The sequence below is a fragment of the Phyllobates terribilis genome, unplaced genomic scaffold (assembly GCF_046119375.1).
Source record: "Phyllobates terribilis strain yellow unplaced genomic scaffold, ASM4611937v1 Scaffold_7__3_contigs__length_470593459, whole genome shotgun sequence".
Lineage (NCBI taxonomy): Eukaryota > Metazoa > Chordata > Amphibia > Anura > Dendrobatidae > Phyllobates > Phyllobates terribilis.
In genome coordinates this window covers 114,747,187-114,770,866 of record NW_027362767.1, presented here as the reverse complement: position 1 = coordinate 114,770,866, position 23,680 = coordinate 114,747,187, and the positions used below count along the sequence as shown (strand labels likewise).

The following is a 23,680-nucleotide window of genomic DNA, read 5'->3' as shown; positions in this document are numbered from 1 at the left end:
GAGGATCGTGGAATATGAATACAGACTATACTGGCTGGAGATACGAAATCTGTGGGCCAACCAAAAGTTGGGAGACAGTGAATATCGCCTGGTACAAAGGCAGTGGAACTACCGCCCTGTTGAGGGAATCTTGTGGACTGAGACAAGATGGGGCCATTTACCTGGAGTTGTTGTAAGGAATAAAATATTGTTGCATCGTTAACTTGCCTAGTTGATTATTACAACCCACAACCTCAGATCTTCACAAATTTGTTACATTTTCAATGATAAATCTTGGTGTTGGCATAATCAATGTTCTCAAATAGGATATTACATCATCAGGCATGAATACATTGTGTAATACTTACATTGTAGCTTGGCCGTACATTTGTTAGGTGTGAAAGAGGTGATTAATCGAATCCCATGATTTTCTCGGATTCTTCTTATAATCCCCAACCTGTTAATTTCAAAAAGCTAAATCCATGCACACGGCTTTTTCATCTTCCGCGACTGTCCTCTTGGCCCAGTATGTCTTGCATAAGTTATACCCTTTGTGTATGGGATTCTGGTGTTCCCCTTACTAGCTCTGGTCTGACCCCGTATGATGTTAGATGCACTTACATTAGTATATGTATCATCAATCAATGGTTTCTTTGTTTCGGGGACATAATCAGCCAGTTCTTTATGGACTAATGCCATCATTATCATCTTTAATAGTAAATGGTGGAGGTGACTTAGTCCTTATAGGCTGTAAACCAGGGATGTCAATCTCAAACACACAGAGGGCCAAAGTGAAAAACTTGGCCAAAGACGCGGGTCAACCAGTATACAGAATAATGGCCCCGCATAGTCCTCCATACAGAATAATGGCCCCCGCATAATCCTCCATACAGAATAATGGCCCCCACAGTCCTCCATCCAGAATCATAGCCCTCACATAGTCCTCCATACAGTATCATGGCCCCACATAATCCTCCATACAGTATAATGGCCCCACATAATCCTCCATACAGTATAATAGCCCCCTCATAGTCCTCCATACAGAATAATGGCCCCCTCATAGTCCTCCATACAGTATAATGGGCCCACATAGTCCTCCATACAGTATAATGAGCCCCACATAGTTCTCCATACAGAATCATGGCCCCACATAGTCCTCCATACAGTATAATGGGCTCCACATAGTCCTCCATATAGTATAATGGCCTCACATAGTCCTCCATAAAATATAATGGACCCCACATAGTCCTCCACACAGAATAATGTCCCCACATAGTCCTCCATACAGTATAATGGGCCCACATAGTCCTCCATACAGAATAATGGTCCCACATAGTCCTCCATACAGAATAAAGACCCCACATAGTCCTCCATACAGTATAATGGGCTCCACATAGTCCTCCATACAGAATAATGGCCCCACATAGTCCTCCATAGAGAATAATGGCCCCACATAGTCCTCCATACAGAATAATGGTCCCACATAGTCCTCCATACAGAATAATGGCCCCACATAGTCCTCCATACAGAATAATGGCCCCACATAGTCCTCCATACAGAATAATGGCCCCACATAGTCCTCCATACAGTATAATGGGCTCCACATAGTCCTCCATACAGAATAAAGACCCCACATAGTCCTCCATACAGTATAATGTGACGCGCCCCCTGGGACATACTCCTTTTTGAGGGGAATACCCGGCACCGGATCAGATGGGGGGGGGGTTGTAGTCTCCGAGCGGCTGTGACCCGGTCCCGTGCCCAGGGCGTCAAGCTCAGTGTTATGTGGCAGTCTTTACTGATGTTATTAAAGTTCGTTGTGTCGACTACGCCACCCGTTGTGATGCGGTCACTGTGGCCGCCGCTGCAGCAGGGTCCGCTGAGGCTGATGGTGGATGCGCAGCTTGGTGGGATAACCCCCAACGGGAGGGGTATAGCCTCAGAGGGGACAGGCGCAGAGGATGGGGGTTGTGGTGGTGCGGTGCAGCCGGTAATGATGACAGACTCGGGTTGTGCAGTTAAGGGTCTTTACTTACTGCAGATGTTCCTGGTCACTCTAGCTCCAAGTGACCTCCCGAGCCGTGCTGCGTCCACCAGGTCCTGGATCCAGCCAACCCCCAAACAAGTCCGGAGCGTGGCCCTGAGCTCTCCCTCTGTCCTTTCTTCAGCCGTCCCCACCAGTGATTCACCTAAATCCAGCTCCCTCGGGCCTTCTGTTGGGCAACCTTTGGCCTCAGGTTCCCTGACCCTCCATGTGGTGTGCCTTCAGGGTGAATGTAGTGGGTGACCGTGACAGACACTGCCCACGGTCTCCGGTCTCTGGCTGGGGAATGTCTTTACCCCCATCAGCTTGGGTTCCGGTACCCTTCTGCTGACTCCTCACCCGGTGTTCTTATTTGGGTTCTTGGGTCCCTTCTTTGTCCCCCTCTGGGTCTTTCTGCACTCCACTCTCTCACTCTTCAGGCTCAGGTCTGCTCTGCTCCCTTGCTGCAGGCTGACTTCCTCTGCAGCAGACTTGTTCTCTCCTACTGACTTGTGCTCAGCGTCTGACAGGCTCCTCTGCGTCTGACCCTGATCTTTGATGGTGCCCACCTTATATACACCCTCTATGTGTGAGCTCAGGTGACCAGCACCCAATGAGCTCCTACCACTACCCAGACTGCTCCCCCTATCTGCCCCTACACTACATGGGATGTTCCTCCCCCCTCCCACTCCAGCCAGGAACAGGCTCGGTCGCACCTGCACATTTCTAAGTGGGAGTGCCGTCGGCCTGTTCCCCGGAAATGGGATGTATGTAGTGCATGCAGTCTATCTGAGCTCAGTTCCACACTCCTTCCTTACCCGGGAGTGGAATATCACACCTCTGGGTTGAGGTGCAATACCCCTGTAGCAGCCGAATCCTCAGGGTGCTACAAATGGGCTCCACATAGTCCTCCATACAGAATAATGGGCCCCACATAGTCCTCCATACAATATAATGGGCCCCACATAGTCCTCCACACAGAATAATGTCCCCACATAGTCCTCCATACAGTATAATGGTCCCACATAGTCCTCCATACAGAATAATGGCCCCACATAGTCCTCCATACAGAATAATGGCTCCACATAGTCCTCCATACAGAATAATGGCCCCACATAGTCCTCCATACAGAATAATGGCCCCACATAGTCCTCCATACAGAATAATGGCCCCACATAGTCCTCCATACAGAATAATGGCCCCACATAGTCCTCCATACAGAATAATGGCCCCACATAGTCCTCCATACAGAATAATGGCCCCACATAGTCCTCCATACAGTATAATGGGCTCCACATAGTCGTCCATACAGAATAATGGCCCCACATAGTCCTCCGTACAGTATAATGGCCACAAATAGGGGTGGTGCTTTTGGTTTCGCTGCCAAATAAAACTCCCCTGCTGCCCAGATTGTGACGAGTCTGCTGTAAACCATCTGCCCCAGCTGCTTCAGCTGCTGCAGCATGTGTATGCCAGAGTACACTTTAGGCCACCCAGGCCAGCATCTGTTCATCACAATCCATCATATTCAGGAATGTAGTTCTATTAATGATACCATATGATGGTAAAGTAGTAGGTAGAGGAGGAATAATTACTGGTTCAGATACATTTCTTCTAACCAGGCACAATGCATTGTTCTCTCTTACTCATTTCTACAAGGAGAGATACTGTTTAGCAATTTTACATCTGGTATGCTTTTCCCAGTTAGATGTGGTAGAATAGATCTCCTTCTATTCCATATATTGAGATTTACCATAGGTATTAATCATATATATCATCTGACTCCCTTCAGAATATTGTACACATTTAGTTTCCTATTATGAGGAATCTTTTGACTCCTTACAAGTACTAGGTAAATTCACCGATCTGTATATTATCTATGGAAGCAAAACAAATTTGGGTCTTGTCAGACCAACCTATGGGTTTTACAATATTCTGCTTCTATCTTATTTATACCTATGGTCACTATTACTTATGTGAGGCAGTGACCAGGATCGTATACGAGGGGCGGTATATATCCCCCAGAATGTGTACAGAGACCTATTAAATCCATTGGAGTGCATTGCAGTCACAGACACAGCTGCGGCTGCAATGCAGGAATGAAGGTGAGCAATGACCTGGTCAGACTACCTGGCTAAGGCAGATTAGTAAAACCCGGCAGGGCCTTCATTTCTTGGAGGAGGTCACAGGAGGCAGTGGGGCGGCCTCCTCCCTCCGACCCGGGTTTTCCAGTGGCTTTTGCCACAGGTCCTTTAAAATCCCTGCACTAAGGATTAGTGTTGTTCTATGTTGGAGCCTGCTAGGAGCAGAGCAGGGAAGCTCAGCAGGATTGAGGGTGGCTGAACCCCTGCCTGGGAACCCTCAGCACCTGTCAGGCTCTGAGCGGCCGGCGCGGCCGTTGTCCCCGGCAACCGTTGTTTATGGACTCATGTTAACCCGGAACCGGAGGACTTTCTGTTTACCCGTGAGTTGCTGAATAAAAGCTGTTTATGTTGGACTTGCTTGGGTCACTGCCTCAGTTACTGCATGGTGTGAACACCGCCGCCTTACACTTAATACAGAAAGTACAATACACAGACTTAATTAAATACTTGTATCAAGATTTCACACTCTGTATTTAACTTTACCTTAAATCTTATTTAAACAAGTTATAATTTTTTACTCCTAACACGTATATCAATATGGTCTATACTTATCAACAAAGAAAATTTAGTACAGTTATACTGTGTACAACAAAGACAAAGTATGGTTAACAGAAATGGATATAAGTAAAACAAAGTTTTCACTAGCTATCTTAGCTTCTATGTGAATTTGTATCTAGCCACCCTTCATCTCTCCCTTTGTAAGAGATACTGTCCCTTTGCCAGTGGGTGATAAATGGGGTAAAAAACTTCAATAAGTATACATAGATTCACTTCAGACAGAGAAAAAATTGCTCCAGTTAAATAATTGAAGATTAAAGCTATAACATCAAGGCAAAGTAAATGACATAGTACTTACTACTGTATGCAACAAAATATAACATATATATTCTTATGTAAATTAGGTGCCAAACTTTACAATCCTCGGGAGAATGGACAATAAGTAAAACATAAAATAGGTACCTCAGACAGGATCAGGCAGTTACTGGCAGACAAAGTGGATGATGTGTGAGAGCAGGTAACAAGCTCATCTGTGGGCCCAATGGTGATCCACTTTACCTGTCAGTGCACGTTTGGTAGGTTCCCGTCTGGGTGTGGCCACAAGCTGATTTAGATTCTCATCTGTTTCTCTCAATAGAAAAAATGTGTGACTATTGGCATTGGAAATGTGAATGTAGCATCGGCGTCTCTGCCCCCTGCCAGACAGAGACGCCGTCCCCCTTACAGCCGTGGTCCTGCTCCAGCGTCTTCCGGCCTCCCTGCAGCTGCTGCTGGTGCACACAGCTTCCCTGGCTCTGTGCTTAGGGTGCGCGCACTCCCTCCCTCTTGAGGAGGCCGCGTGCGCCATCCTAAAATGTCCCCGGCCAATCACCGGAGGGCTTTCCCTACAAGAGCCACCTCCTCCAATATGGAGGTGCCCGTGCAAGGTTGTTGCTTTGTGATTCTTACTTTGCTTCAGCCCCCAGGTCCTCTGCAAATCAGGCCTGTTCACCAGCCTGATCTTCTGCTCAGTCCGCTAGCCTGTCTTCTCTTCAGCCCAACAGTCTGTCTACAGTCCAGTCCGCCAGTCTGTCTATGGGCTCTGCCCGCCTGCTTACCTGGAAGCACCAGCCAGCTATCAGTTGTGCCGCCAGCTTGCCTACCCAAAACACTCGCCTGACTATCTATCTGCCTAATCAGCCTGCTTGTCTACCCGGACCACCCGTCAGTCTGCCAGCCAAAGCTCATCCGCTGTACCGGTCAGTTCCTGCCTTCTCACCTGTGGGAGTCACCTGCTCTCATACAAGGTCGGTACAAGAGTGGCACCTGTTCCCTCTGCTCTGTTCCTCCCTGGTTCACGGAGTCGACTGAGCCGCCGTGCGACCTTGGTCGGACCGAGTTGATACTTAGTCACGCCCCTCCTTGCACCGCAGCACAGAGGTTCCACCACCCGGATACGTAACAGTAAATGCACATTGAACACTGTCACGATTCAAGAAATCTCTCTCAATTTCTCATATGCTTAGAAATTTGCTTTAACCTTAGAGGGGGTGTCCGGGACTTTAACATTAATGGCCTATCCTTAGAATAGGTCATTTATTACCTGGCACCCACGCCGATCAGCTGTTCTCAACATTGGCAGCGGCCGGTACTGCTCAGCTCTGTCAATGGAATAATGGCCTCAGTCAGGTACTGCACATCCGCCCCAATTAATTCCAATGGGGACAGTTAAAGGGTTTATCCAAGACTATTTTTTTTTTAACTATGGGCCTAAAAATTAACAGGCAGGTAGGAGCTACCTAGCGGCCTCTTGTGCCCGGTGCTTATCTCTGCCAGAACAGAGCAGTCACACACCGCTCCTACCGGTTATTCAGCAGCTTCCCCTGATGTCACGTTGACAGAGCAGCGGCTTCTTTTTCACTCTGTTCTGTTAACAGAACGTGACTGCCCACATAATGCTGATTGACATCCGGCTCCCCTCTGCCTAATTGCAGGGAGCCAGCTATCGATCAGTATGACGTCACCAGTCACGCCCTGTCAACAGTGCGGAAGAGGGAAAAATGCTCTTTTGAAGTTGAGGAACTGAATTTCCACCAGGAGCAGTCAGTGATCGCTCTGTGCCAATGCCGGGTAGAACAGCCAAGTAGTGAGCAACTCTCTGCCTGTTTTTGTTTTTTTTTTACTATGGGTTTAAAAACTAAGTCCTGAATAAACACTTTAAAGGGGTTGTCCACTACTTTATATGATCCCCCAATGTATTCCCCCAGGGCCCAAAAGTATTTCTCTAAATACCTTGTGGTGCCTTTTCTGCCTGTGAGCGGCGCTATCACTGGCCGCTCACAGGCATCACGTGACCCCCGGCTGCAGCCGGCGCTGACATCCGCTGACGTCACGACAAGTCCAGACTGCAGCCGAAGGTCCCTCTTCCGCGTTCCACTGGTGGCTGCTGGGTTGTGGGCGGGGTTACCCAGCACGTCACAGCCGGCATCCACCGCGCGCTCTGCCTCTCCCCATTCATTGGGAAAGCGAGCGGTGGATACTGGGTGTGACATGCTGGGTAATCCCGTCAACAGCCCAGCGTCCACCGCGGGGAACACATCACTGATGTCACGCCTCACTTGACGTGACATCAGTGACGGGTCACGTGATCCCTCTGAGCGGCCAGCGATAGCGCCACTCACAGGCAGAAAAGGTATTTACAAAAACACTTCTGGGCTCCGGGGGCATACATTGGGGGTTCATATAAAGTAGTGGACAACTTCTTTAATAGGCAGCGGTGCCGCACCACAACAATCAGACAATGACCACCTGTATTCTAAGGGTAAGTCTCTAATGTTCAAGTCCCGGACAACCTTTTCAACGTATCTAACCTTTTCTTAAAGGGGAACCGTCATTTTATTTTTCCATAAAAAAGGGAAGGAGGAGGGACGAGCTAGAAATAGCTGAAATCAAAAACAGACATGCCACTGAAAATTTTACTGAAATGGCAGTTGGATATTAAGCTTTATTTAAGAAGCACTCCTCCTCCTCCCTTCAAAGTTTTTATCCTCTTAATATATTACAGTCAGAATATTTTAAAGCACTGTGTACTTACAATTGCTCATTTTGCCTTTCTACCCAGTTAATTCTTCTCCTTTCCGTTAGGTCTATGGCATCATGTGATTAAAATCTGGCTAGCTAAATCATTCTAAGGTCTATGTAGAAACAGGAGGTCAATTTTCCCTGCATAAGTCATGAGTCACTGCAAAAGTCCCTGGACAGAGAAGGGATCAGCTGGGTCAGGAGCTGAAGAGGGGAAGGAGTCCTGCAGGGACAAGAGACTTCCTGCTATTGTCATAGAGCAGAGAAAAGAGTAGAATTAACTGGGTAAAAAGGCAAAATGAGCAATTGTAAGTACACAGCGCTATATAATATGATGATTGTAATATATTAAGAGGATAGAAATTTTGAAGGGAGGAGGAGTGCTTCTTTAACTAAAGTTTAGTTATTACTCTTTATATAAAAAAATATTTTTAGGATAATACACCTCATTATTATTTTCTTACTGACCAATCATGTAGTTCTTTCGGATAATATTTATTTTCCTTTGGCACCTTGCATTTGTTTTTCATTCCTATTTTCTTCCTCTTCCTTTTCTTCTTTTTTACTTACCTCTTTTCCTTTTTTCTCCTTGTCCTTTCCATTTTTCTTAGTCAGTGATCATAAATACAGTGTTGGCTGTCCACCTCTTTCCTGTGGTTGGCGCGCATGCGCGGGTTGTCGCAAAGCTAAGTTCCGTATACCGTGGTCTATTAGTGCTGTTCACGCCTCGCTTCCGCTTGTCAGCTGGAGGCCAGCGCGTCATTCAGCACTTGACCGCTAGTATTGGGACTCATTCATCAGCAGCAGCCTCCACCCACTCATGCGCCATTGGATCCACATGCTTGCGTGACTCTACTCTTTTCCCCTCCCATCACCGTCTGATTGGCCCTTAGTTACATAAAAACACACACGCCCCCCACTTTGGCACACCTCCAGAAGAAGCTAATGCGAAACGTGCGCGTCGGGGCAGGAAGCAGGAGCGATCACATTGGTATGGGATATAGATATATTTTTTGATGACTTTATTGTAAACTGTCTATTTGGTGTTGATTTTTTGATATTCCACTTTTCATTGGAGGACTCGCTTTGGCAATTGGCATATCAGTCAGAGGGGAACTTTGTATATTTTGGAAGTGTTATTCTATGTGCTCAAGGCACGAGAGCACTATTGTTTCCCTCACCTGATATGCTGCTGTCGGTGATTTGTCCCGTCATGTGGAACATATAGGTCAACTACGGGTGCTTCTTTGTTTTTCATTGGATTGATTGAATCATTTTTTGGAATGTTATCAATTATATTCACAAAGAGCGCTGCTGAGCAGATATTTGTCATCATGAAATTTTGATTAAGGACAATTTTAGCCCTATTTGCATTATTTTTTCATCTAATATCCTCCCAAGCATTAAAAAGCTCCTATTGTGTCTTCCCTTGATTGGTACCTTTTCCTTTTATCTTATATTTTTAATTTTTATTTTTATATATGTCTCAAATAAAATATTCATTTTAATATTCCCTTTGTTACTCCTTTTTTTTACTTGCTGATCACCACACACCTTCGTAAAAATTTGTATATATATATGTCATAAGAGGCCAAGAGTGTGATCTATATTTCACATAGGAGGTAGAGAGTGTGATCTATTATGTCATATAGGCCCCATATATAACCTATACCAAACTCTTGGTCTCCTATGTGACATACAGACTCTTGGCCTCCTATATGGCATAGAGCTCTTTCACACATCCAGATATTTCCTGTACTGGAAAAAACAGTACCGGAGATATCCGTGTCTGTGTGGCATACGTGTGCTGCATCAGGATCACACATACCATACCGGCGCCTGGGAATCAGCAGTACAGTTTGTGCTGTTCCCAGGCACCAGGTGCTGAAGGAATCGCTCATCAGTGTCTCCTGCCGGCGCTGCAATCAGTGTTAGCAAGGGACAATGAAGAGACAATGTTGAGAGTAGTATTCACCCTCAAATGTCTCCAAAACCTGTAAAAATAATACTAAAATAAAAAAAAACATTATACTCACCTGGCTTGAAGTGACCACACACGCTGAGGAGCGGAGGAGAATGACTTGCTGCAGCGAACGGGCCCCCGACCTGTGCTGAGCACAGTGAGCGATGTCCTGTCACTCAGTGAGCTCAGCATAGGGGCCAGCTCGCTGCAGGGAGTCATTCTCCTCAGCGTGTGTGGTTGCCTCAAGCCAGGTGAGTATGTTTTTTTTATTATATTTACAGGTTTTGGCGACATCGGGAGGTGAACCCACTACTCTCAACATTGTCCCTTGCTATCACTGATGGCAGTGCCGGCAGGGGACAATGATGAGTGATTCCTTAAGCACCTGGGAACAGCATGAACTGTACCGCTGATTCCCAGGAGCCGGTATGTGTCACACGGACGACACACGCATGTCATCTGTGTGTCATCAGTGTGCACGTGTGTGGGACGTTTTTTGGCCTGTGCAGTGTATAAAAAAACTGACATGTCAGCATGTTTTGCCCATGGACATATGGCCCATTGAAGCACTAACATGTGCACAGACCCATTCATTTTAATGTGTCTATGTGTGTATGTGTTTCCTGTGTGGAAACGGTCACCACATGAACTAGAAACACAGATGTGTTAAAGACCCTTTATAGACTATATATGTCTTATAAGAGGCCAAGAGTGTGATCTATATTTCATATAGGAGGTAGAGAGTGCGATATATAGATCATATAGGCGGTGACTCCATAAATGACTTATACCGCACTCTCTGCCTCCTATAGTCTATACTTTACTTTATATAAGAGGCCGAGGGTGTTGTACATCATGTAGGCCCACACTTTAGGCCTCATATAAAATGTATACCGCACTCTTGGCCTCCTATATGACATATAGACTGTATATGTCATAAAGAGGCCAAGAGTATGATCCACATTTCATATAGGAGGTCTAGAGTGCAATGCATAATGTATAAAATAAATTATATTATTGTTGGCCAATGCTGGGAACACTCACCCATAAAATCTTTATTGAATATCTGGCACAGCGCACTTGACTTGAAATTGAAGCAGTGAGAGCTGTAGGCCTGCAGCCTTGTTTCCAATTCCAGGCCTGGTTGGAGAGTTGAACTGTAGAGTGCTGCAGGTCACCTTCCACATATCCAGCCCCGGAGCAGGTATAAAAAAGCCGAGTCAGAGCAGGAGAGAAGAGGGCGGTGCGCCGGTGCCGCCACCTAGTCCGGAGGGGAGCCGGAGTTACTACATGGGAGCACGCCAGGGCAGGCAAGAAGCTGGGATGGGACCGTATAAGAAGCCTGGGAGCAGGGAGAGCAGAGCAAGACGTGGGCTTCGGTGGCGCCGGTGTATCAGAGGCCGGCCCTGGAGCAGAGAGAGAGCACTGCAGAGCGCGGCGTATCAGAGGCCAGAAGAGAGCGGCGTCAGTGTCACCTGACACCACACCACAGTCTGCCAGCCAGCGGGAAAGCAGAGCGTGGTGCGTGTCACCGCCCAGAAAGAACTTCCATCCTCTCAGTGTCACGGACTCACGTGGTAAGTATGCGGCATGCACGTCACTGCAAGCCTGCTGTCACCAATGAATGTCCCATGCGCGCGACGCTACATTTGCTTCAGCCGCACTTTTAAAGGGCCAGCACTTTTAAAGGGCCCCCGCCACCAATTTCCTCACTCGCATATCGGGGCCCACCGGGAAATTTCACGATTTCCCGCCAGGCCAGTCCGACCCTGCATGTCTAGCAATCAGGGAGGAAGATGTTCGCCTTGCTTCCTTCTTTCACATTCTACACGATTGTTACATATATAGACAGTTTTTTGTTATCCATTCTCAAGATATTATTCATTATATTGCTCATCACTGGCCGTTCTGTCACCTCTTTCCCCAACTTAATTAACCATCCCCCATCCCCCAAACTGACCTACAAACTGAGTTGTGGTTGGCAATAAAACCTGAATTATTATAGATAGTCGGATCCTGTAATTCTCTGGTTCCAGCAAATGTAAAAATGTTTAATTTAATTTAAAAAAATGCCCCTAGTGCCATATGTGGAGCCAGGGAAGGGTTTTTTCTCTTAATATAGATTTACTTCTCTAGGTCAATACGAGTGCATAGATACCAAACATGTACTGAATATAAAAATACCAGAAATATGGACAATACCAGCGACCATAATCCCAAAAGGTATATGGAGAACTCCCAATACAGTTAGGAAACAAAAAGACGAAAAATGGAGGATGTTGACCCCAAAATATATATGAAATAGTAAAAAAAGCCTATTTAATTAAAAATGTAATTTTATTGAAAAAGTCAAAAGAATTAATAGGCAACATTACAATAAGTAATCAGACCAAAAATTTGTAGTAGGTCACATGGTGAGGACACAAAAAATGTGATAACGTGAAAGACACCTAAATGTCATAGGTAATGGGGTAGCAAAAGAAGATTTAGTTAAATAGATGGCTTAAAGTTAGTCATCCATAAATAAAAATTCATTCAAAAGATCTGAATGTAGTAATATGGTATAGCCACTAGATGGCACCCAAGTACAATTGTGTACAAAAACCCATTTAAATAGGGGCCAGTAGCACAGTAAGGGCAGGGACACACTGCCGTATTTCATATCCGAGGATGGCATGGTAAACCTGGTACTGGCCGGCACCGCTCCTGACCTAAGCTTGACAGCTACATAGAAATCCATCATGCTGTCATACTCAGGTCAGTCCATTCAGTGCGATGTGATCATCATCGCACGAGTTATACGGCCCGTGTGTCCCTGCCCTGAGGAAGGAAATCAAATGACACAGGCCATTTTCCGAGACCTATAACGTTTTCATTTTTCAGGATATGGGGCTGGGTGAGGGCTTATTTTTTGAGCCCTGAGCTTTAATAAAATATTGCCATGACTAATTACAATATTGTTTTTAGAACAGAAAAAAAACCTGAGTACAAAATGGCATAAAAAGTTACAGTTTTATTTAGTCAATCTGTAACTAACTTCCATTAATATATCCATAATATAAATATAATGCATGACAAGAAAGTGCAATGTGCTGGAAGAAAAACGCAGTCCACCTGCAAGGGCATATCATACCCCAGCTACAAAGAGTCCATATACATAGTGCGGTATCTTTCCAGAGATATACTGGCTAGAATAAGGCTATATATTCCAAGTGGAGCGCCGAAAAATGTATAACCCAAACCCAGGTTCACCAGATGCTTATCACAATTGTATATGGGGTCCAGGGGGACGCGGGGGACAGGTGGCAAAGGTGTCTCCTCTATCTATTAACTTTTTGTGCCATTTTGTACTCATGGTCTTTTCTGTTCTAGATGCTATATGAGTAGTCTACTCTGTCTGACCCTGGATTTACCGGGGTCTCCGCCATTGTTTCTTTAAGATATGTTGGTCGTTGTTTGTACATAGAATCACAATATTGTGTTGCGTTTTGAGCTTTTTTCCCGTTACGCCGTTTACCTATCAGATTAATTTGTTATATTTTGATAGATAGGACATTTCTGAACGTAGTGATACCAAATTTGTGTATTTTTTCTTTGTGTTATTTTTAATGGGGTAAAGCGGGGGTGATTTGAACTTTTGTTTTATATTCTTTTAAACTTTTTTTTTTTTACTTTATTTAATATTTCCCTTAGGAATCGTGAAGCTGCGATCGTCCGATCGGCTGCGCTATACATAGAAGGGCTGTATATACTGCTGTGTATAGCAGAAATCTACCACGGGCCGGCATTCACAGGAGGATGATGACAGGCACGGGGGTGATGTGGGCTCTAAAAAAGACAGGCACGTCAAATATGATGTGGTCTCTCAAAAGAAAATGGTTTTGTTAATTTTTTTTTTTTTGGGGGGAGGGGAATTGCTGATTAACTCTTAATTTTTTTCTTTGTTGGGAAGTTAGAAGAGTTATGTTTCAAAAATGATGCTGATGTAAAGTGGACATGTGGGAAATAAGATACCTACTATTAATTTCATCCCTTCTCCTAGTCTATTTGTAAACCACAACAGAATAAAAACATAGCTACACATCAAAGGATTATATCATTGTGGTCACATTATATGTAAATCTTGATCACGTGTATATAAAACCCAAACTTTTGCTGTACACAAGTTTTAGCCAATCATGGAAAAAAGCTTCAAAGTAAGAGGCTTTCAAAAATAGAAATGTTAATAGTTTATTTTTATCAATTAACACAATGTAAAGTGAATAAACTTAAAATGAAATGATTATTTGGTGTCACCGCCCTTTACCTTCAAAACAATATCAATTCTTCTAAATACACTTGCGCAAAATCAGAAGTTTTGAAGGATTATAGTTAATTGTATAACTAACCAATTATACCAAACAGGTGACAATGATACTTTCTATGTATAGGGTGAAAGAAAATCATTAACTGAAACAAAGATAGCTGTATAAGAGTCTTAACACTGGGTGAGGAACAGCTAACAAAGGTGAGGTTGTGGAAAACAGTTTCATGTCACGCAGGTCATACACCATAGTAAGATTGAACACCGCAACAAGACACAAGGTAATTATACTGCATCAGCAACCCTTAAAGAGGTTGTCCACTAATTTTACATCCTAAGAATAGGTCATCAATGTCAGATCCGACACAGGTCCAACACCTGGCTCCCCCACCGATCAGCTGTTAGTGGTGGGCGGCGATGGCCGCCAGCCGGAAGTTCTCACTTGCAGAGCTGCTCCATCTACTTGTCATGACTGGTGCTTGTACTGCACATCTGCCTCCTATTGATTTGAATAGGAGGAGGATATGCAGAACCCTGCAGCAGCCACTACAAGTAGATAGTGAAGCTTGGCAAGTGAATACATCCGGCCGGCGGCCATCGCTGCCACCGATAACAACTGATCGGCAGGGTTGCCGGGTGTTGGACCTTGGCCGATCAGACATTGATGACCTATCCTAAGGGTAGGCCATCAATGTTAATGTAGTGGACAACCTATTTAATGCAAACTAAGTGATGGCACCCTTCTCCCCTCGCCTTGCTTTGTACTTAAGATCTCTCCCAGGCAAAGATTTCAAAAGAGTCAGGTTTAAGAATGTGCGGATCAAGCTCTTTTGAAGAAGCACCAAGAATTTGGTCACCATAGGCGCAGTGGTCAGCCTAGAAAACTTAGTGTAGCAGGTGAAAAACACATTATGATTGCTTATATCCCTTCAAAATCTGAAGATGTCCAGCAGTGCCATCAGAGAAGAACAGACAGTGGGACCCGGCTTTTTGCCGGCACCAGTCGTCACGTAGATGATGTTTTATGCAGTCTTCCAGTAGGAGAATATATACAAGTTTGTGTATTTTATACAAATTCTGACATTTGTGAATCGGAATGTGCTGGGATTGATTCCTGGCCGGGAGCACATGGATATTCTGAAAAAAATCCTTGCTCCAGCAACACAGGTGAATGATTCCAAAAATAAGACACAGTACTTGTGACCGTTATAGGGATTGGAGTCTTAAGAATTATAAAGGAAATAAAACAGTGTTTTTTTCTGACACAATACAGTTGTAACTACTATCAGGTAGTGGATGTAATTAGGAAACATTTCTTGATTTTACATACAGATCCTGTCCTTACACAAATATAGAAAATGGCTGTAAATTTGTATCCAAAAGAGGTTTAACAATCAGCAATAATGTGTCTCCAAGCAACAGGTTCCTTTTTTTTTAATTGGGTAAGAAAATACAATTGTAATAAAACAATTTTGAGGCTTAAGTACACAAAACAGTACTGCTCATATGTGAATGCCATATGGATGCCATATAGATTCATCTGAAAATTGTGCTAGTAAGTTCATTGTCTACCTGATAAACAGTGAAGCCATAACATATACTGTATGTTGGTCCATCAAGGTCATTGTGTAAATGGATAGAGGAGCAGATTTACAATGTCCAAAATCCCACAAGAAGTGTGGCAGGAGCATGAAGACACATTATGCCACCCCACAACTTACATCAATCCTTGGAGTAGGACCAATGTGACATTGTTTCTTGAAGGCCTCTTTACCAACACGGTCCAGATGGAGACTGGAGGCTGGAGTGAAGCAACAGAGGCTGGAATTGTGGTCTATTCTCTATCGGTGAGTCCCGCTTTTATCCTGGACGCAATGATAGCTGCAGACTATGCGCTTCATACAGCTGTCAAAATCCACTCCAAACCTGACATTGTCAAGTCAAAAGGATGCAAAAAACATGTAGGAACCTTGGAAAAACGCTTAAAACTATCTTCAAATCACTTCAAAAACTGAGTTAGATCTGAAAATCTTATCCAAAAAAATACATGGAATATTGATTTCTCTAAAAAAAAAAAAAAAAAAAACATACTGGATTTTTCTGCCGCACACAAAGTCTCTGTGAACATCCCCATAACGCACACTAAGTGATGGCTCCTCCACCCCTCGCCTTGCACTTCAGCAATGAAAATGATATCAAAAGTAGGCTATGAAAAAGTAGGGGCCTGTTCCTGGTATAGAGTGAGGAGTAATTGCCCATGCAATGTGACTGCCTTTACAATGTTATGAAAACTTAGATGACTGTATGTCCTTAAAGGAGATGTCTGGGAATATGGTATTGCTCATCTATGAATAGGTCCTCCATATCAGAAGGATGGGGGTCCACTTTCCAGCACCCCCAGTAATCAGCTGTTATCAGCTACTAGGAATTTATCTTCAGAACCTCAAAGCACGTTCTACACATTGAATGTAGTTGATATGTTCAACTCCTTTCTATGTCTACATCTGGCTTCGGCCTGACCTTGTAAGAGCTGATCGGTGGGGGTGCCTTAAGTTGGACCACCCACCCTTCTATGATCATTAATATCATGTGCCCAGACAACTCATTTTAGTGTATTTCTCCCTGTTAAAGCCTTATATTTATATCAGCACTTACTTGGCTTCCTCCATGTTCTGTATCAACGTAACGAGGCATGGGGAAACGAGAGTAAAGGATCTCCTGTCCATCGTCAACAGGGGCCTGAAGCAAATGTCGGAAATTCTCATACTCAGGCATATCTTGATAGCCTGCTTTCCTCCACTGTGCAATAGTCTAGATTAAACCAGGACAAGGAGATAACTAAAAATATTAACAATATGAATTAAACACAAAACTGATAGATGCAAAAATATTTCATTACTGCATATGACAAGAGTCAAACTTACCTCACCATGATAAATAAGGATCTGGAAAAATGTGTCCATCAGAAGGATCCTATCTGGTAGAATGCTGGTGCTATCGAGCAATACAGGCTGTAAAAACAAGGAATCATTTATTTGCATGAATGAGTTTTCAAGAAACTTGATACATTACATATACAGTGTATATTAAAGATGCACTCCCGTTAATTATTTTACTAAATGTGTGTATATATGCATGTAATGTAGTGTGAGTGTATTAATATACTCGCCTATCGCCACCTTCCCCAGCTTCCAGTTCCATTCTGCTCCTCTTCTCAGTGATGTCACCAATCGCCACCTTCTGCTGTATTCAGCTTACAGATCGGTTCTGCTCCTCTTCTCAGCGACGTCACTTCATACTTCAGACTCTCCGGCTTATTCCATCTCTATGTATGAGACAGAACTCTCTTTTATAAAGGAAGCATTCTGACACTCCATAGGCTTACATTGTAAAAGCCACTTCCGTGTCACGCAGAGCTCAATGTGAGCCGGAGAGCTTGCAGAGCAGTAACATCACTGAGAATAGGAGCGGAACGGCGCTGGAGGCCAGAGAAGGTGGCTTTAGGTGAGTATATTAACACACAAACTACACTACATACACAGATTTAGTTAAAAAAAAACCTTCATGGGAGGGCTTCTTTAAAACAGTGTTACACACCTGTCCCAGGTCTGGACTCTGCTTCTTACACCCCAGGTGCGCTAAACTTTCTTGTTCTGCATGTTGAGCTTTGCAAGTATCCTGACGTGCTCCCATGTGTTGAATTTCCTAGGCCTATATAAGGCCTACCAATAAACACACCCTGTGTCTTGGTATTAAGAATTTTACTTTGTCTATGCACAGCTCTCTGTCTCTGGTCTCCAGGATGTCTCCTGTATGCCTGCAGCTTCCAGAACCTCTGTTACTTGTTCAAAGTCTTCTATGGCATCTGCTGTCTGCGTTCACCAGGATGTCTCCTCTCTGCCTGTGGCTTCCAGTACCTCTGCTATCTGTCTGCATTTCCTGCGTGTTTCAACTGCCTGCTGCACTGATGCCTGTGACCCCTACAGTCCTGCTCATCGGTATTGGCACCCATGAAGTTTAAGTACATAATGTGGAATATCTCCTGAAAAAAATGAATAAACTGAAACAGTATTTTTGTATATAGACTCGTGTTTAATGCAAAAGAGCAAATGATAAACAATAATTTAAAGCAAAAACCAATGGGAGGGAAAATAGGAAAACCTAAAGCTTGCTGTGTCACTGGTATTGGCACCCTTTACATTAATTTAGTATGGAAACACATTTTGACTCGCCTGTGGTAAATCACAAAAGAGATTTACCTGTGATTAATTGTTGGTGCCCATGTGACATGAATTAGCCAATGAATGATGACTTCAGTGTTTTAAAAGGCCACATGGTAGGCCCTGTTCCTTTGTCACAATGGTGAAGACAATGGAGCTGTCTGAGGACATCAGAACTGCTATTATTAGCAAACACAAGACTTCCAAAGGATATAAGGCCATCTCCAAAGACCTTGGTATCCCAGTTTCAACAGTGCGCAATGTTATTAAGAAGTTTGCCAAGCATGGAACCATCAAGTACCTCTCTGGACGGGGAGGGGGAAAGGAAAATTGACGAGATGTCTTTGAAGGTTGGTGCGAATGGTGGAAAAAAACCACCACGTCAAACATCCAAAGACCTGAAGGCCAACCTGGAACGGTCTGGGGTCATGGTTTCAACAAGTAACATACGCCGCACACTAAACCAAGCAGAGCTTTATGGGTGAAGGGCAAGGAAGAAACCATTGCTGAAGAAAAGGCATAAAAAGGAATGACCAATCTTTGCCAAAGAGTACCTTGACAAACCACAATCCTTCTGGGAAAATGTTCTATGGACAGATGAAACAAAAATAGAGCTTTCTGGCAATGCAAAGCAACAGTTTGTTTACAGATGGCGCAATGGGAAGCTTATAAGGAATAGAACAAATTACCAACAGTCTAGCATGGTGGAGGATCCATAATGCTGTGGTATTGGAGGCCTTGACCGTATCACAGGAATCATGAAATCGGATCATTATCAAGAATTTTAGAGTGAAATGTCCTACTCAGTATACGAAAACTTGGTCATGGGTCCTCCAGCAAGACAATGACCCAAAGCAAACATCCAAAGGTACACAGGAATGGTTGAAAAAGAGAAGATGGACTGTTTTAAAATGGCCAGAAATGAGTCCTGACTTCAATCCCATTAAAAATCTGGGGTGAGCTGAAATCTGCCATTGGGAAAAAGATCCCTGCAAACATTCAAGAGCTTGAGCAAACTGCAAAGGAGGAGTGGAAAAAAAATTCCAGCTGGGAAGTGTAAGAAGCTTATAGATGGCTACAAGAAACGTTTGGAGGCTGTCAGCAATGCCAAAGGGGATGCAACCAAGTATTAATTAGGGATGCTTTTATTGCTGCACATGCTGTTTATTCTGTTTCTTCTTTGAAATTGCAACATGGAAGTTGAAAAACAATGTTTTATTGTTGCATTACTTAGGACCACTAATTAAAAAATCCTGAGGACATAATTTTGGTACATTTCCATTTATTTCTGAAAATATTGTACAGTCTATGAAAAAATGAAGGGGTGCCAATAATGGTGATCAGCATTGTATGACCACCCGGACCTTGGTCTTCGAGGATCCACTTCATCTAGTGAGCACTTGACAAGCAGATCCATCACCAGATTTCCTAATACAAAACTGCATACGTTACTGAATAGATTACCTAAACCTTATAAGATGATGTATGCCAGAATGGCTGCATAATCTTTTATGAAGGTTTAATATGTTCTCTGCCCACTGAACCTGACTGACCGTGTCCACCTGCTGCTGCTGAAACCTCACACTGCTAAGTACAAGCTGCAGTTGTCTGTCAGGTTGGGTGGGTGGAGTGTGCATATGCTTGTACTCATTAGCTATTTCATTCTACAGCTGGACTCATAAATTACTCATCAGAATTATTAAGCCAGTCTGAAGTAGATTTAAAAAGTAAGTATCACACTTAAAATATCTAATAATGTAAAAGTGTAATGTCAATTGCTGACAGATCCGCTTTCACTATGCACAACCAGACCCAGTCTTCCATAAGAAACTACATTTTGCCTGTTTTTAAATCATATCTGAGGGATAGTAAAAGCATGTTAGGAATTCCTGCATATATAGTATTTAATGTATATACAGTTAGGTCCATATATATTTGGACAGAGACAACATTTTTCTAATTTTGGTTCTAGACATTACCACAATGAATTTTAAGCAAAACAATTCAGATGCAGTTGAAGTTCAGACTTTCAGCTTTCATTTGAGGGTATCCACATTAAAATTGGATGAAGGGTTTAGGAGTTTCAGCTCCTTAACATGTGCCACCCTGTTTTTAAAGGGACCAAAAGTAATTGGACAGATTAAATAATTGTAAATAAAATGCTCATTACTAGTACTTGGTTGAAAACCCTTTGTTGGCAATGACTGCCTGAAGTCTTGAACTCATGGACATCACCAGACGCTGTGTTTCCTCCTTTTTGATGCTCTGCCAGGCCTTCACTGCGGTGGTTTTCAGTTGCTGTTTGTTTGTGGGCCTTTCAGTCTGAAGTTTAGTCTTTAACAAGTGAAATGCATGCTCAATTAGGTTGAGATCAGGTGACTGACTTGGCCATTCAAGAATATTCCACTTCTTTGCTTTAATAAACTCCTGGGTTGCTTTAGCTTTATGTTTTGGGTCATTGTCCATCTGTAGTATGAAACGACGACCAATCAGTTTGGCTGCATTTGGCTGGATCTGAGCACTCAGTATGGCTCTGAAGACATCAGAATTCATTTGGCTGCTTCTGTCCTGTGTCACATCATCAATAAACACTAGTGACCCAGTGCCACTGGCAGCCATGCATGCCCAAGCCATCACACTGCCTCCGCCGTGTTTTACAGATGATGTGGTATGCTTTGGATCATGAGCTGTACCACGCCTTCGCCATACTTTTCTCTTTCCATCATTCTGGTAGAGGTTGATCTTGGTTTCATCTGTCCAAAGAATGTTCTTCCAGAACTGTGCTGGCTTTTTTAGATGTTTTTTTAGCAAAGTCCAGTCTAGCCTTTTTATTCTTGATGCTTATGAGTGGCTTGCACCGTGCAGTGAACCCTCTGTATTTACTTTCATGCAGTCTTCTCTTTATGGTAGATTTGGATATTGATACGCCTACCTCCTGGAGAGTGTTGTTCACTTGGTTGGAGGTTGTAAAGGGGTTTCTCTTCACCATGGAGATTATTCTGCGATCATCCACCACTGTTGTCTTCTGTGGGCGCCCAGGTCTTTTTGCATTGATGAGTTCACCAGTGCTTTCTTTCTTTCTCAGGATGTACCAAACTGTAGATTTTGCCACTCCTAATATTGTAGCAATTTCTCGGATGGTTTTTTTTCTGTTTTTGCAGCTTAAGGATGGCTTGTTTCACCTGCATGGAGAGCTCCTTTGACCGCATGTTTACTTCACAGCAAAACCTTCCAAATGCAAGCACCACACCTCAAATCAACTCCAGGCCTTTTATCTGCTTAATTGAGAATGACATAACAAAGGGATTGCCCACACGTGTCCATGAAATAGCCTTGGAGTCAATTGTCCAATTACTTTTGGTCCCTTTAAAAACAGGGTGGCACATGTTAAGGAGCTGAAACTCCTAAACCCTTCATCCAATTTTAATGTGGATACCCTCAAATAAAAGCTGAAAGTCTGAACTTCAGCTGTTAGAACTCTCCTGTTAGGTTTTTTTTAGTTTGCTGGTCACATGACCATTTTTGCCTATTTAATCCGGCTCCACCCTCCTAGCCTTGCTGGACTTCTTGTATTTACTACTCTTGAGCTAGCTTGGTGCTCTGTTGCCGTTCTCTGTTAGTTTTGCTAGGTCTTCTGACCTCTATGCTTTTTGTTGTGTGTTTGCCTTTGACTGCTACTATTTCTGCTAGGAGGTGTCCAACTTATCCCAGTCCCTAGTTCTTGTAGGGATCCCTCCCTCACATCTATAGGTCTTCGTACAGACTAGCCGAGGACTTCAGCGGGTCTGATCACAGGATCAGGTTCCCCGTTACATCGTAGGGATCTAGTTTAGTTCTATTGTAGGGACAGATCTCCTGTCTTTCCTTAGTCCCCGTAGCAGATCATAACAGTAAGTCCAGCCCTAAAAGAAAAAAAAAAAAAAAAAAAAAAAAATTTCTCTAAGGAAAGACCTCCAGTTTTCCATGATGGTCTCGGTTCAAGATTTGGCTCAACGCTTGCAGGGACTCTCTCTGGAGGTGGCCAAGCTCCAACAACACGTGAGTAGCTGTTCTGGAGCACATTTTGTGGAACCTAAGGTACGTCTGCCTGATTTATTTTTTGGCGAACAACAAGATTTTTTTTCTTTTAAAAATGCTTGTTTATTGTATTTTCGTTTGAGACCCGGATCCTCTGGTGATAAATCACAGCGCATAGGGTTCATGTCACTTTTGCGCAAAGATCCTCAGGGATGGGCCTTCTCTCTCCAACCTAGTGATCCGTGCTTTAGATCAGTGGATAGTTTTTTTTCTGCTTTGGGTTTGTTGTACGATGATCCTGATCGTGTCTCATCTGCTGAGTCTGAATTGAGATGTTTGAGGCAGGGATCAGGTAATGTGTAAAAATATTGTTCTCACTTCCGTCGGTGGTCTGCCCAGGTGGGGTGGAACGATTCAGCTTTGAAAAGCTTGTTTCTTGCAGGGCTAGGTGAAAGGGTTAAGGATTTACTGATTGCTTATCCCACACCTGGAAACTTGCAGGAGGCTATGCAATTAGCTATACGGGTGGACAGGAGACTGCGTCGTTTATTTAATCTTACTATTCCTGAGAGAAAGGCTTTGGAGGAATACATACAGACAAGCTTGGCCGCCGGTCACATTAGGCCTTCCAAGTCTCCTGTGGCTGTTGGATTTTTTTTTGTAAAAAAAAAGATGGCGGTTTACGTCCTTGTCTGGACTTTCGTGAGATTAATAAAATTACTGTACGCAATCCTTACCCACTGCCATTGATTCCTGATTTATTTAACCAGTTAGTGGGGGCCAAGTGGTTCTCTAAAATTGATCTCCGGGGGGCATACAATTTGTTGCGCATGAAGGAGGGTGATGAATGGAAGACTGCTTTTAACACTCCTGTGGGTCATTTTGAGAATCTGGTGATGCCTTTTGGTCTTACCAATGCTCCAGCATTTTTTCAGAATCTTATTAATGACATCCTTAGACCTTTAATCGGCAAAAATGTGGTTGTGTATTTGGATGACATTCTGATTTATTCGCCTGATCTGGAGTCTCATTGGCGGAGCGTACGTGAGGTATTACAGTTATTAATGGACAATTCGCTTTTTGCTAAGCTGGAGAAATGTGAGTTCGCTGTACAGAGAATTAGTTTTTTGGGCTACATTATCTCCAGTGAAGGTTTTGAGATGGACCCGGTTAAAGTTCAAGCTGTGCAGGAATGGCCTAGGCCTATTGGTTTGAAATCGATACAGAGGTTTTTGGGTTTCGCCAATTATTACAGAAAATTCATAAAAAAATTTTCTATTATTGTCAAACCGCTGACCGATCTCACCAGGAAAGGTGCTAATGCGGTTCAGTGGACTTCTGAGGCCATTGAAGCTTTTGTGTTTCTAAAGGAGAGGTTCACCTCTGCTCCCATCCTTATGCAGCCTGATGTGACTAAGCCGTTTTTGGTTGAGGTTGATGCTTCTTCGGTGGGGGTCGGTGCGGTGTTGTCTC

The 23,680-nt window shown here is 43.7% G+C and overlaps 1 pseudogene; it reads right to left on the bottom strand.

The window, feature by feature from the left end:
• Nucleotides 1-23,680, bottom strand: part of LOC141155389 (protein transport protein Sec23A-like) — a 218,150-nt pseudogene that overhangs the window by 136,708 nt on the left and 57,762 nt on the right.